This window comes from Oncorhynchus nerka, linkage group LG6 (assembly GCF_034236695.1).
Source record: "Oncorhynchus nerka isolate Pitt River linkage group LG6, Oner_Uvic_2.0, whole genome shotgun sequence".
NCBI lineage: Eukaryota > Metazoa > Chordata > Actinopteri > Salmoniformes > Salmonidae > Oncorhynchus > Oncorhynchus nerka.
In genome coordinates this window covers 42,341,035-42,357,499 of record NC_088401.1, presented here as the reverse complement: position 1 = coordinate 42,357,499, position 16,465 = coordinate 42,341,035, and the positions used below count along the sequence as shown (strand labels likewise).

General features: G+C 42.4%; 1 protein-coding gene across 2 annotated transcripts in view; it reads left to right on the top strand.

The window, feature by feature from the left end:
- Positions 1-303: 303 nt before the first annotated feature.
- The window catches only part of LOC115130458 (integrin beta-1-like), a 47,140-nt gene continuing 30,978 nt past the window's right edge, over positions 304-16,465 (top strand). For both annotated transcript variants that reach the window (XM_029661626.2, XM_029661625.2), the window contains exon 1: positions 304-659. The gene's annotated coding sequence lies outside the window, so the exon portion shown is untranslated. The remainder of the gene's footprint in view (positions 660-16,465) is intronic.

Sequence of the window (16,465 nt, the reverse complement as noted above, 5' to 3'; positions counted from 1 at the left end):
CCCAAGAACCTGTTGCAAAGTGTGTATAGATATATATATTTTTTAAACATACAATATCCATTAAAAAGTAGGTACCTTATAAAAGAGAGAGACTGAACAGGCTACGTAATAGGTTACATAACAAAAACCCATCCATACACAACATTCAAGAAATTGATTTGACAAGAGGGGGCTATACCAAGGTTAGTTTTGGGAGAACTTTCATTATGCTCATACATGTCACCAGTAGCCATATCCATAATAACGGATAATAGCCTGTAATAGAATATGGGCGTGTCTTAAATTCATGACGTCACCCGGTTTTTCCTGTGAAATTGGGGCTTCGTTCAGAGGAGGGCACTGCGTACTTGTCTCTTCATCTAATTTTGCGAAGAAAAAGAGGTTCGCGGCTACTGGAAAATACTAAATATATCTAATAAGTACACTTTTATACAACCAAATAGTAGATCATATTTTTCCCTTTCGCAATGGAGTAACTGTTTAAGGAATGACCCGTGGGGGAGTAAATCGACCGTGACTTTTTGCAGGAGGAGAAAGTAGCTCCCTTTGCCAACAAGGCAATTGTTGCTGTGTCTACGCTGGGTAGCGGATCACTACGGATATTTTGAAAAGGAGATACATTTACGTATGTTGCCTTGGCAATAAATCACGAGGAGAAGGTAAATGTTATAATTTGATAATTGTATGAACCCTGTTTTTATCCGTTCGTTGATTACTCTCCAACCAAAGTCTATTCTTTTTCCACATGGATGAAGGACTTGGATGATGGATATCCTATCTAGAATTCAAGTTTTTTTTTACAGGCAGACAGTAGGATCTTGGCAGTCTTCCAATTTGGACCAGAATAAATATTTTGGGTGGAGAGAGAATATTTGTTCCAGATGGATCTCAATCTGTCTTTTTTTTTGTAGTTGAGGTTGAATCTTCACATGATCTGGTACAGAGAAATATATTTTGGACAGTATATTGTTTTTAAGTAGTGTTTCGAACAACATTTCATCTGACAATTTTGCCTTCCATGTTTTTTTTTCATTCAACAACGAATGTCATCCTCATGATAATCTTGCCGTGTTTGTAGGCGAGTTGGATAGGCTATTGTGCTTGATGCCTGTCCTACATTGGGGGCCACAGGTCTATAATAGATAATAAACCGGGTTGTTTGGCCTTTGGATGCTGATTGGCTGAAATCTGTGGTATATTTGTACTGTTATATTTATGTTGGTAACCGGTTTATAATAGCAATAAGGAACCTCTGAGGTGTGTAGTATATGACTAATATGCCACTGCAAAGGGCTGCTTCGAGGATCTCTGCATTGTGTCTAAGAAAAGCCCTTAGGCGTGGTATATTTAAGCAATAAGGCCGGAGAAGGTGTGGTATATGGCCAATATACCACGGCTAAGGGCTGTTCTTAAGAACGATGCAATGCAGAGTGCCTGGACACAGCCCTTAGCCGTGGTATATTGGCCATATATCACAAACACCCTAGGTGCCTTATTGCTATTATAAACTGGTTGCGAAAATAATTAGAGCAGTAAAAATACATGTTTTGTCATACCCCTGATCTACCATGGCTGTCAGCCAATCAACATTCAGGGCTCGACCCACCCAGTTTATAATGGCCAATATTGTTTAATTATACACAAAAATGTGTCACAGTTAAGGGATGAAGAAGTTAGCTCCTTGTGATCACATATGATCAGTGTCTCATACAAGTATGATCCGTGTCTCATACAAGTAGGTCTGTGTCAAATTAACAATAAATAATCTTATAGACTAAGGCCACAAAGCTGCTTCTGTTGATGGACATCATCACATTAACTGTGGTGTTGATGCTTGAGAGATCGGTTTGTGTATGCTGAGAAGGCCACTGCGTGTGTGTGTGTGTTGAGATGTGTGTTCGGGTCATGACACGTAGATAACATCAGGGCTAGGTGTGTCCCAAAGAAGAACACAGCCAGTGGTTATGACTTCAAAACAAACAAGTCTACACACTCAGCCTCCTTTTAGTCTTATAGAGCGACATCTCTCTCTCCTGATACAGTCAATGTCATTTTCTTTGATCCACCACCAATCAGCTTACAAAATCAACAGCTTCAGACATTCAGTTGCCCTTTATAATGTAAGATGATAAGTAAGGATCATATCACGTCCACCTTACCCTACACCCACTTCAATTTGCATACTGCCCGAATTGATACACAGATCTATTGGGATTGCCAACACACTGCCCTATCCCATCTGGACAAGAGGAATAACTATGTAAGAATGCTGTTTATTAACTACAGCTCAGCCTTCGACACCATAGTACCCTCCAAGCTCATCATTAAGCTTAGGGCCCTGGGTTTAAACCCCGCCCTGTGCAACTGGGTCCTGGACTTTCTGACACGCCACCCCCAGGTGGTGAAGTTAGGGAAAAAAACTCCACTACACTTAACATAGGGGCCCCACAAGGGTGCATGCTCAGCCCCCTCCTGTGCTCCCTGTTCACCCATGATTGCGTGGCCACGCACGCCTCCAACTCAATCATCAAGTATGCAGATGACACAACAGTAGTAGGTGTGAGTACCAACAATGATGAGACATCCTACAGGGAGGAGGTGAGGGCCCTGGCAGAGGGGTTCCAGGAAAATAACTCAACGTCAACAAAAGGAAGGAGTTGATTGTGGACTTCAGGAGACAGCAGAGGGAGCTCGCCCCCATCCACATCGGCAGGACCGCACTGGATAAGGTGAAATAGTCCACCAACACAGATATGTGTGTAATGAACACAGTGTAATGAAGAAGGTGCAACAGCGCCTCTTCAACCTCAGGAGTCTGAAGAAATGTGTCTTGGCCCCTAAGACTCTCACAAACTTTTACAGATGCATCCTGTCGGACTGTATCACCGCCTAGTATGGCAACTGGACCTCCCGCAACCAGTGAGGTCTGCCCAATGCATCACCGGGGGCAAACTGCATGCCCTCCAGGACACCTACAGCACCAGATGTCACAGGAAGGCCAAAAAGATAATCAAGGACATCAACCACCCGAGCCACAGCCTGTTCACCCCACTATCATCCAGAAGGCGAGGTCAGTACAGGTGGATCAAAGCTGGGACCGAGAGACTGAAGAACAGCTTCCATCTCAAGGCCATCGGACTGTTAAATAGCCATCACTAGCAGGCCTCCACCCAGTATCCTGTCACGGTCACTAGCCAGCTCCCACACGGTTACTCAACCCTGCACCTTAGAGGCTGCTGCCCTATGTACATAGACATGGAATCACTGGACACTTTAATAATGGAACACTAGTCAATTTAATAATGTTTACATACTGTTTTACTCATATCATATGTATATTATTTATTCTACTGTATTCTAGTCAATGCCACTCCGACATTGCTCGTCCTAATATTTATATATTTCGTCATTCCATTTTTTACATTTAGATTTGTGTGTACTGTTGTGAATTGTTAGTTACTACTCCGCTGTTGGAGCTAGGAACACAAGCAATTTGCTACACCCCTAATAACATTGCTAAATATGTGTATGCAAAAATTGTTTTATTTTTGGAAGGAGGAGTGAGATGTTGTGCACTGTGCAGGCTGTCACATTAATTGGATCAAGCAGAAAAAGGCCCCCATTTAATCTCAGGTATGATGTCTGTTGTGTTTGTGTGGTTTTCTTTAACCTTGTAAATACAGCTGGCCGAGGCGAGCTGACTTCTCAGTGTGGCTAGAGTTTAATTAAGGGAGTGGAGTGGTGGAATGAGGGAGGAAGGAAAGTAGAGGAAGGGAGGAGGAGAAGGAGTTAGGGCTAATTGAGGGAGAAGGAGAGAATGGGTGTGTGTGTTTACACGTGGGACATTGTGTGTGCGTGGTGTGTGTGTGTGTGTTAGGAGAGATTGAGTGTGGAGATAGTAGGTACTGTAGGAGATGCTAGGCTGGGGATCTACCAGCTGAATGGATGTGACCTCCAACCCCAGATAACAGCTGCTGGAGGGCTGGCTTTTCATCTGATTTACAGATTCACTGACAGAAGACCCCGCCCTGCCGTTCTGGGAGTCATGTAATGTTTTGTGTGTGTGAGACATAGACCTCCTGTCCCTCTGAGATGGAAGTGATGAATGTGCACTACATCTGCTGCTACTCCAACACATGATTTGTGCTGAAAGGGGAGATTTGTTTAGAAAACAAGTAGTACAAGGCCTGCCTGTTACACCCATAACACACAACAAGGAGTCGTCTGACTACAACAAACATATGATAACAATATGGTTATCATGTTTTGTTTGTCAGTAAATCACTGTCTGCTCTAACTAGCACATCCTGGAATCACCTAAGGACTTTAACCGTGGGAGAGTGGACAAATTTAGAATTCATAATAAGTTCTCAACTTGATTTTTAGTCCTACTTCAGTCTAATTATGAAATCATCTCATGCTGATGTTAGAAATAAACTGTGCTCTATTGCAGTGTATCTGAATGAGATAAAGGTATAAGAATAGGCATGATTTACTGTGTTTTAGCCATTGGATTACATATAGAACCGTGAGTTATAGGATTTCTATGGTCAAGCCTATATCGGATTGATTTCCACTCTTATAAAAGTATGTGTGCTGTCTGGGTTATAATTGCCATTTTGTGTGTGGAAATTGCAGGTTAGGGCTTTGAGTTTAGGTTTGACCTCCTCGGTAGTTTACATAGAGTGTGGCCCTAAGGCCCTGCCAGTCCTCTCTGACGGAGCCATTTTGTGATTTCCACGTCCAGGTCTAAAAACGGCATCAAAACCACTCCGAGAAAGGGTGTGGTTAAGGTTGTGCAAGTGGAACCCTATTCCCTATGTAGTGCACTGCTGTTGACCGGGGTCCATCGGGGAATGGAGGAGTGCCTCCATAGGGGATGCCATTTGGGACAGAGCCTTGGTTTAGTCAACCTGGCAAGGCTACAGGAGGTCTGTGTTGAAAATGGGCCAAACTCCTTGTATTGTTAGTAAATAATAGAGTGGGATGATCTCAGGCTCTGTGCAGCCATATTATCTCAGCTGGTGTGTAGTCAGATGTTGTTTATTGTTATGACAGTTTGAACATTGGAGGGCTTTAAGTGGAATTGAGGACTCTTTGCAATGTGAACGTTCTATTTTGGAGGAGTTTAAATTTGTTTTAATTTAAAGTTACACCATACAGTATATCTTTGTTTAAGATAACGGATTACCTAACATTTACCAGACCGTCATTGCCATGGTATTCGTATCTATACTCTATGCACGAGTATACCGAAATGAACAAAGTGCCTGTGTTCAAGCTACATGAATGATATTTGTTAAATGTTGATCTTTCAAGGACATTGAAGGGACTCTGCATGGTCCTCGCTTAGAAGCTTCTGTTCCTACAGAATTCTGAGACCTCAAGGGTCATGCATGGTCACTTAGTTGCATATTTTCCTTTAGCCTATAGCCCAGAAATGTAAAGGTTTGTAGGCTGTAGGATTCAATGCAGTTCTGTTCAAAATGGCTTTTCCCCTTGTTACAAATACTAGCTTTTCATTTGCTTTAGTAAGACATAACATGGATGAAGAATCAATGCTTTGTGCCATTTCAGGTGAGTAGAAGAATGCAAAACCCAACACAATATTCAATTGCAGCTTCTGAAAAAATGACATATTGCCTTGCAATGAAAGTTTACCATTTTTCCCCCAACGATTCCAGGAGGAAGTAGTGAGTGCTTACTGTTCTAGGCCTGCAGAGATTTAATTCCTAGGCTAATACAGTGAGTTTTCACTGTCTATAGTTGTCTATAATCTATAGTTGTCTATATTGTCTATAATTGGATACATGCAGCTTCTCTTCTGTCATTACATGTTGCCCTATAAGACTAAATAAACCCTTGCTCACCAGAATGTCATAAATACACTGAAACAAATATAAACGCAACATTTGAAGTGTTGGACCCATGTTTCATAAGCTGATCCCAGAATTTTCCCATACTCACAAGCTTCTGTCAATCAAATTTGTTTACTTCCCTGTTAGTGAGCGTTTCTCCTTTGCCAAGATAATTCTGGCGGGTGTGGCATATCAAGAAGCTGATTAAACAACATGATCAATACACAGGTGCACCTTGTGCTGGGGACAATAAAAGGCCACTCTCAAATTTGACTGTTTTGTCACACAACACAATGCCACAGATGTCTCAAGTTTTGAGGGAGCGTGCAATTGGCATGGACTGTTGTTCATGTTCATTTCTCTATAAGCCACCTCCAACGTAATTTTTAATTTGGCAGTACGCCCACTGGGACTCACAAGCGCAGACCGCATGTAACCACTCCAGCCCAGGACCTCCACATCCAGCTTCTTCAACTGCAGACCAGTCTGAGACCAGTCACCCGAACAGCTGATGAAACTGTGGGTTTGCACAAATGAAGGATTTCTGCACAAACTGTCAGAAACCGTCTCGGGGGAAGCTCATCTGTGTGCTTGACATCCTCCCCACTGGCACGCTGGATAAATGTGCTCTTCACGGATGAATCCTGGTTTCAACTGTACCTGGCAGGCGGCGTGTATGGGGTCATGTGGGCGAGCGGTTGGCTGACGTTAACGTCGTGAACAGTGTGCCCCATGAGTTGAGGTGGAGTTATGGTATCGGCAGACACTGCCATCCTCCTCTTTTACCACTTCACTAAATCTTTCCCAAACATGACTTTTCTTGCCCTTCCTTCTCTTTATTTTGAACTCTTCATTTCAAAGCTTTTTTCTTATTGAATTATTGAACTCCACCATTGTCCTTTTTGCCTCAGTGGATCGACGTTCACTTGTTCTGCCCGTTTTCAAAAGCATTTTCTGATTGGCGTATAGGCTATTTGGCAAGCGTACAGTTAGGCCCCAAAGCTTCCGCGCTAATGCCAGATAGCCTAAAATAATGATAGGCTACACTGAGGTTTTTCTATCAATATAAATTGCACAAGAATGATCCATTTTTAATGGATTATTTAAGGTATTGTTTTCTCTTTATTCAACTTATATTCTTAGTGGCTTATTATTAAATCTTTAACAACTTTAGTAAATTAGTCCTTAGCTCAACTGGGAACACAGTACCAGGCAGCTAGCAGGATTTTCTACGGCAGGCTGAGGGACTTTACTAATCCTCCATATGAGCATCTGTGTTGATCCTGCTCCAACATCAAGGCTTTGAGAAACTGATCAATCACTTCTCACAGTAAATATTGACCCCTTTAATGGTCATCTGTCTTCTGCCATGACGCTTCGAATAGCTACCCAAACATCCTTATTTGTCAAATGAATTTATTATTTTTGCAAGACCTTCTCTGACATTAATTTCTGCCACTATTATCCATTAAAGATAAGCTCTGGGTGGTTGCGGTAGCAGTGAATGGTCTTGTTGCTGTGCTGTGTTGCTGTGTTTTCCAGAACTTAAATCATTGTGGATGGATAGATTTAAAGATGTGGCCTATTGCCAGGCAGCATGTCAGCTATCTTCCTGTGTGATTGAGATGAGCTTCCTGTGTTCCAGCAAAGGAAGGGCCAATTCAGCAAACCAATGCAGAGAGAGATGTCTCACTGTACTCCTGTCAGACCTGGGTTCATATACTATTTTGAAATAATTTCAAATATGCTTGATTGAGCTTGCCTGGTTTAATGGACCAATAGTATAGACTGTAAACGGCAAACACCACCCATCTCACACTCCAGGCATTCGAGATCAAAGGTTCAAAGTATTTAATTGATTTCAAATAGTATTTGAACCCAGGTCTGACTACAACTGCTGCTGGCAACTGCTGCTGGTCTGAACTCCAGCCCAGAGAGCAAGCCCCCAGGCTCATAGTATTCATCTCCCTTATTTTATCTCTGTACAGGTGGACTCATTATCATAGCTCAGCTGTTCGTTGGGGCCATGGGTGTGCGACAGAAAATAAACTCAAGTACTATGAGTAGCACAGAAATGGATTGTGTATGGAAGTGATTGCTCTCCGTTAGCTAAGATTCAGATGAAATCAAATGTCTCTATATTTCCCCTTGCCTGAATGATTTTATGGATTCATCATTTGAGATGGTGTGGCAAATGGATACTTTTTGAGGATTTATGCTTCTTACACTAAGCATCATGCTCATAGGCCTAGTCTGTGAGATGGTTGATTATTATCGGAGGGTGAAAACCATATGGGCGATGGGCGAGTCAGAAATAGTCAGCACGGGAGTAGTGTGAACTTGGCCATGCTCCAGATATTTTGGGTTGTTCTTTTTTTTGGCCTAGTAGTCCTTGTTATAGGCCTAATGACAATTTCAACTGGGGAATTGTATTATTAGGATAATTATTAGTTTTGCAAGACTAGAAGCAGATGTATTTTTGAAGGGGAGGGGAGACAAAAATAGGCTTAATTGAAAACGCACTAGAAAGGCGAAAGTGCTATAGATTTTTTGAAGGACTGCAGGGAGCTGAAGTAACTTCCAGTCAATATTCTTCACAAAGTTGTATTTTTAAAACATCTGTTGTTATTGCAACTGGAATCAGCTTTCAAACATTGAGTGACCTTTCTGGGGATATTCCAGTGGAATTGTGTTCGTGTAGGCTATATATTTTAACATGGCGGATTTCTATTCCATTCTTTATTTTATTCTGTGACTGAAGAGCTCTCATTAGTAGGATCTACACGGGCTCTCAAAGCATGCTGGCAATTTGGGGCAGTGAAGACATTATCAGGATAGTCTCGGCTCAGCCTCTCCTACTCCGGGAATAGGTCCCTTCCCCTCTGACCTTCTCTTCCGATGGGTTGAGAAGGAGGCGAGGACAGAGGACGTGAGAAATCAAGGAAATGCATATGAGATTCTCCCATTCTAGTGGTTAGAGCGTTGGACTAGTAACCGAAAGGTTGCAAGTTCAAATCCCCGAGCTGACAAGGTACAAATCTGTCGTTCTGCCCCTGAACAGGCAGTTAACCCACTGTTCCTAGGCCGTCATTGAAAATAAGAATTTGTTCTTAACTGACTTGCCTAGTAAAATAAAGATAAAATAAAAATAAATAGCTTTTGTCTGTCATAAGAGAGTCTGTTGAGATGGGGGAGGAGCATAAAGAGGAGGGAGAAGGAGGGAGGGACCAGAGTGGCGCAGTCACTGTAAAAGTTATTTTCTCTGGGTTTAAGGCAGCCCTTTCCCTGTTACAAAACCTTCTTTTCCTGTTTTTCCATTCCTTCTTTTCATGGCTGGAGAAGGAGAAATCCCAATGCAAGCTCTCTCTGGAGCATTGTCACAGTGGAGTACTGCCAAGTTCTCTCTCTGCTTTACCCAGAAAAGCAGCTAGCTTGGGATTTGTGACTCTACTATTATTGCTGCTGCTGCTAGGAAGCATTTGCTGACGTGTAGATATTTCTAAAGCAGAGGAGCTGACAAATAAAGCCTGTCGTGGCTAAGGCCTGCGAGCGACTCAATCTGATGCTTAGAGTCACACAGCTTTCAACAATCTAGACATGCAGAGATTGTTTTTAACCCTCTCCCATCCAGCTTTATACACGATTGGTCAGCTTTTATTTTTATTTTTAATGTGTCTTTATTTATCCAGGAAGCTCCATTGAGGTCCTAGAAAACATTTTTTAGCTAAATAAAAAAACAGGGAAAGTGCTCCGAGTGGGCTGTATGTTTTTTTAAGGAAAAAGGGCGGTTATCATGGGGAAAATACCAGGTTGAGGGAACGTTGTAGGAGAGATGGGCATGACAACTGGTGCCTGTCCAAATATGGAAGCTCTACTCGGCTCAGGAACATGGCTGTGAGTGCTCTGGTTTCCCCAATGAAGTGCAGGCACCAGGCAGGCAGCTACTATCCTGGTCTGACTGCTGAAAGTATCTTGTCCCAGAGAATTGCCTGAGAGCTCAGGTCATGTCCTTTTTTAGTCATGGTACTCTCCACAGACAGACCACCATGTGTCACCTCTCTTCTCTTCAACACCGCAATGAGTTGATGAGAGGGTTTGTGTGTGTGTGTATGTTTGTGTGTGTACGTGTACCACCTGGATGATGGTGTTTGAGGGAGCTGCCCCACTACCACGCTGTCTAAGCACCAGTGATCTATGTCTGGTTTTGGACATGGTTGAGTTTAACTGGAGATCTGTCTGTTTTTGTTCCACTCCCAGAGGAGGCAAATACTTTCAGCAATTTGGTTGTTAAGTCAACTTCCCATAATAGTCTCAATCCCCCCCTCCACCCTGTTGGCCCCTGTGTTGTATATCTGCCCAGTGAAAGATCTTTCCAGGAGGTACTGATTCTTAAGTTAAGTTACCCTCATGAGCTGCATACCACTGCTGGCTTGCTTCTGAAGCTAAGCAGGGTTGGTCCTGGTCAGTCCCTGGATGGAAGACCAAATGCTGCTGGAAGTGGTGATGGAGGGCCAGTAGGAGGCACTCTTTCCTCTGGTCTAAAACATATCCAAATGCCCCAGGGCAGTGATTAGTCACACTGCCCTGTGTAGGGTTCTGTCTTTCGGATGGGACGTTAAACGGGTGTCCTGACTCTCTGAGGTCATTAAAAGATTCCATGGCACTTATTGTAAGAGTATGGGTGTTAACCCCGGTGTCCTGGCTAAATCCCCAATATGGCCCGCAAACCATCACAGTCACCTAATAATCCCCAGTTTACAATTGGCTCATTCATCCCCCTCCTCTCCCCTGTAACTATTCCCCAGGTTGTTTCTGTAAATGAGAACGTGTTCTCAGTCAACTTACCTGGTAAAATAACGGATAAATAAAAAAGTTAAAAATAAAAAGATGCAACCTCTCAAAAGCACTATTGTGTAGGGTTATCATCTTCGATAACCCTTGTGTTGGTCTAAATGTTATCTTATGTTTTGCTGCCATGTCCTTAGTCCCTCTGAAGACTTAAAGAACATTCCTGTCTCCAGCTGCTAAGCTTCATAGAATAGAAGTAGCCTTTTTGGTTTTTCTCACTTGACACCTCGCTGGCATTTTACAGGCATATTTTCTCATTCGAACGTTTCCTTGGAACTCTGTACTGGACTAAAAGTCAAACCAACAGGAATGTTGGAGAAAATAACAGGGGCTGTGGTTTTGGTTCTGACCAAAAACATATAAATTATCTTCATTTACACTGTCCAGAGATCTCAGATGATTATTTGAGCTGGTACAAAGTAGGTGCAAGACATTTTGGGCTCAAATCGGTGTTGCGTGAACTTCAACTTTTGCTGAAGACATTTACAACATTTAGTCTCTAACATAAAGACTTCTCAACAACTGAATCACATTATAGATTATTAGCTTAGATTTATTAGGTCTAGGATACATTCCTTTAGAGTTTGGAGCCATGGGCTGTTGGCCTTAACCTGACTGAAGGACCTTTGGTCAGTTGCATTTCTGCAACACAGAAGTTGGGTAATGCCATGGCAGAAGAACTAATTGTGGCTCTCAGCTCTTCTAAGTTCAGTCAGTTAGCCAGTTAGCCAGCCAGTCAGTCTATCAGTCAGCCAGTCAGTCTGTCAGCAAGTCAGCTATTCAGTCTAATCTTGGGGTCGCAGACAGGCTGTCTGTGCAGCTAGGCTCTGTATAGAACATGATGGAGTACACACACACGCATATACACACACAGAGGCGCTAAGGAATGCGTCACTCAACACCATACAGTACTGACTGCCAGAACTCCCCCTCCCCATGTAAAGCACTGAAAATACAGCAGCACTCTTAATGCAGTAACTCTGCCTAGCGATTGGTGTCATTGACAGGTCAGGGGTAAACTGTATATTTTGGTCCTAAGACAGGTCCCTACCACACATTTCAATGGTGTGTAAAATGGGGAGGAATCCGAATTCATAACTAGCTTCTTTATCTCTGGCCGGCTGGTCGTACCAGCGTTATTGTAAACCATGTGCATTACTGTACACAAGTTCAGCATGCTGATGATTATCAGTTCTATGTTGGACGGATGTCCTCAGCATTATAGGCATTTGCAGAGGTCTAATCCCTAGGGTTGGTGTGTTGAACTGAGACAGGAAGTTGGACATAAATTCTTCTAAATTCTCCATATTGGTGCACTCTCAACCCTTTCTTCCACCCAGTGCTTTCTCAACCCCCTCTTCCACCCAGTGCTTTCTCAACCCCCTCTTCCACTCTCAACCCCCTCTTCCACCTTAGGGGATTCTGTGATGTATGCTGTGCTTATCCGTTTTCCCGTAGCATTGCCCACTTAGCAGATTCTTCAAACTGTTAAAGGGCGACTGCACTTCCTGATTTGGCCTTGTTATTCTTTAATGTCACATACTTTTTCCACCCTGCACTGTGAATGTTAACACGGTGTGTTCAATAAAGACATGAAAACGTATAATTGTTTGTGTGTTATTAGTTTAAATGTAAATGTAGTTTAAGCAGACTGTGTTTGTCTATTGTTGTGACCTTGATGACGACTTTATCGGCGGTCGACGTCACCGGTCTTCTAGCCATCGCCGATCCATTTTTCATGTTCCATTTGTTTTGTCTTGTTTTCACACGCATCTGGTTTCAAAACCCTAATTACATGTTGTATATTTTCCCTCTGTTTCCCCCATGTCCTTGTCGGGAATTGTTTATTTGTAAGTACTCTAGCTATGTGTTACTGCTGAGATACGGGTTTTGTACCCATGTGTTTGTTGTTTTGTATGCCGTTAGTTTATTTATTAAACTGCTCCGGATATTCACCAAGTTCTGCTCTCCTGCGTTTGACTTCCCTGCCACCAGTTACGCACCCCTTACAAGTACTGTACATACTGTTTTGCTCACTTCATATGTATGTATTGTATTCTAGTCAATGCCATCCTATTCAACTTTTGCTGTGTATAGTGTATATATATATATATATATCCTTCGTATCCTACAGAAATACTAAATATTCTATCCACATACTGTCCATAATGTCTATACATCCCATCTCATATACATCTACAGTGCATTCGGGAGGCATTCAGACCCCTTGACTTTTCCCACAATTTGTTACGTTACAGCCTTATTCTAAAATGGATTAAATAGTTTTTCCCCCCCCTCAGTCAACACACAATAACCCATAATGACAAAGCAAAAACAGGTTTAGACATTTTAGCAAACTTGTAATTTACTAATACTAATATCACATTTACATAAGTATTCAGACCCTTACTCAGTACTTTGTTGAAGCACCTTTGGCAGCTATCACAGCCTCGAGTTTGATTGGTATGACGCTACAAGCTTGGCACACCTGTATTTGGGGAGTTTCTCCCAGTCTTCTCTGCAGATCCTCTCAAGCTCTGTCAGGTTTGATGGGGAGCGTCGCTGCACAGCTATTTTCAGGTCTCTCCAGAGATGTTATATCAGGTTCAAGTCCGGGCTCTGGCTGGCCACTCAAGAACATTCAGAGACTTGTCCCGAAACCACTCCTGCGTTGTTTTAGCTGTGTGCTTAGGGTTGTTGTTCTGTTGGAAGGTGAATCTGAGGCCCTGGGCGCTCTGGAGCAGGTTTTCATCAAGGATTACGCTGTACTTTGCTCTGTTCATCTTTGCCTCAATCCCTAGTCTCCCAGTCCCTGCCCTGAAAATCATCCCCACAGCATAATGCTGCCACCACCGTGCTTCACCGGAGGGACGGTGCCAGATTTCTTCCAGACGTGACACTTGGCATTCAGGCCAAAGAGTTTAATCTTGGTCTCATGGTCTGAGAATCCTTTAGGTGCCTTTTGGCAAACTCCAAGCGGGCTGTCATGTGCCTTTTACTGAGGAGTGGCTTCCGTCTGATTCCATAAAGGCCTGATTTGGTAGAGTGCTGCAGAGTTGGTTGTCCTTCTGGAAGGCTTTATCATCTCCACAGAGGAACTCTGGAGCTCAGTCAGAGTGACCATCTGGTTCTTGGTCACCTACCTGACCAAGGCCCTTCTCCCCCAATTGCTCAGTTTGGCCGGGCGGCCAGCTCTAGGAAGACTCTTGGTGGTTCCAAACTCCTTCCATTTAAGAATGATTGACGGCACTGTGTTCTTGTGGACCTACTATGCAGCAGACATGTTTTGGTACCCTTCCCCTCGACACAATCCTATCTCAGAGCTCTACAGACAATTCCTTCAACCTCATGACTTGGTTTTTGCTCTGACATGCACTGTCAACTGTGGGACCTTATATAGATAGGTGTGTGCCTTTCCAAATCATGTCCAATCAATTTGTAGAAACATCTCAAGGATGATTAATGGAAACTCGATGCACTTGAGCTCAATTTCGAGTCTCATAGGAATGGGTCTTAATACTTATGTAAATAAGGTGTTTGTTTTTTAATTTCAATACATTTGCAAAAATGTCTAAACCTGTTCGCTTTGTTACAGTAGGGTATTGTGTGTAGATTGCTGGAAAAAAATATTGAATCCATTTTAGAATAAGGCTGTAACATAACAAAGAAAAAGTCAAGGGGTCTGAATACTTATTCCACTTTTAGATGTTACAGCCTAAATTCAAAATGTTATAAATTGTTGCAAATTTTTGGAAAATGAATTACATACACTACCTTTCAAAGGTTTGGGGTCACGTAGAAATGTTGTTGTTTTTGAAAGAAAAGCATTTATTTTGTCCATTAAAATAACATAAAATTTATCAGAAATACAGTGTAGACATTGTTAATGTTGTAAATGACTATTGTAGCTGGAAACTGCACATTTTAAATTGAATATTTACATAGGCGTACAGAGGCCCATTATCAGCAACCATCACTCCTGTGTTCCAATGGCACATTGTGTTAGTTAATCGAAGTTTATAGTTTTAAAAGGCTAATTGATCATTAGAAAACCCTTTTGCAATTATGTTAGCACAGCTGAAAACTGTCGTTCTGATTAAAGAAGCAATAAAACTGGCCTTCTTTAGACTAGTTGAGTATATGGAGCATCAGCGTTTCTTGCTTCGATTACAGGCTCAAAATGTCCAGAAACAAAGAACTTTCTTCTGAAACTCATCAGTTTATTCTAGTTTTGAGAAATGAAGGCTATTCCATGTGAGAAATTGCCAAGAAACTGAATATCTCGCACTATGCTGTGTACTACTCCCTTCACAGAACAGCGCAAACTGGCCCTAACCAGAATAGAAAGAGGAGTGAGAGGCCCCGGTGCACAACTGAGCAAGAGGACAAGTACTTTAGAATGCCTAGTTTGAGAAACAGACGCCTCACAAGTCCTCAACTGGAAGCTTCATTATATAGTACCCGCAAAACACCAGTCTCAATGTGACTCCGGCATGCTGGCCTTCTAGGCAGAGTTCCTCTGTCCTTTGTCTGTGTTCTTTTGCCCATCTTAATATTTTCTTTTATTGGCCAGTCTGAGATATGTCTTTTTCTTTGCAACTCTGCCTAGAAGGCCAGCATCCCGGAGTCGCCTCTTCACTGTTTACGTTGAGACTGGTGTTTTGCGGGTACTATTTAATGAAACTACCATTTGAGGACTTGTGAGGCGTCTGTTTGGGGGTACAGAGATGAGGTAGTCATTCAAAAATCATGTTAAACACTATTTTTGCACACAGAGTGAGTCCATACAAATTGTTATGTGACTTGTTAAGCAAATGTTGACTCTTGAACTTGTTATGGCAAGCCTAAACAAAGGGGTTGAATAATTATTGGCTCAAGACATTTCAACTTTTTTTCAACTTCGGTCTGCAGGTAGTATAACTTTTCATTACATTTCATTACATTTCATTATAGTACAACGGTTTGATTTTGTCTAATCTTAGCAATTTCTTCTTAGCTAGCTACATAGCCGTCTTTGTATCAAAGATAATTGCGTAATTATCGTATTTCGTTGTCCTAACGTAGCCTACACTGCTATCTGCCCAGCAGCTAGCCAGCTAGCTAACGTCCACCGTCTACCGTATAGCAGCACTGTAGTAACTATTACCCTCAACTGAACGACTTGATTAGTGTAGTGTTAGCTAGCTACATAGTTGTCTTTGCTGTCTTCGTATCCAAGATAATTGTGTAGTTTAGAGTGTGTAGTTTTAGAGTGATTATCTTAATTTACCGAGGTTAGCTTGCTAGCTATTTGTCGTCCTTAACGTAGGAAACACTGCTAGCTAGCCAACAGCTAGCCAACGTCTACCGAATAGAACTTAACAACCCGGTCGCATTCTGCCTCGCTCCACAGGTAGTATCACATTTTCATTTCATTTCATTACAGTACAACAGTTTGATTTGTTTGATCGTAGCTAGCTACATAGCTAGCTACATAGCCGTCTCTGTATCAAAGATAATTGTGTAGTCTAGAGCGATTTTCTAGGTTACCTAGCCAGCTATTGTCGTTCTTTTAACGCAACGTAACGTAATCAACACTGCTAGCTAGCCAGCTAGCCCCCGAATCAACAACGCAGCCACTGCCAGCTAGCCTACAAAGTCAACAACGCAGCCACTGCCAGCTAGCCTACTTCAGCAGTACTGTATCATTTTTAATCATTTTAGTCAATAAGATTCTTGCTACATTCGAGACGTGTTGTCCACTTGTCATTCCAATCTCC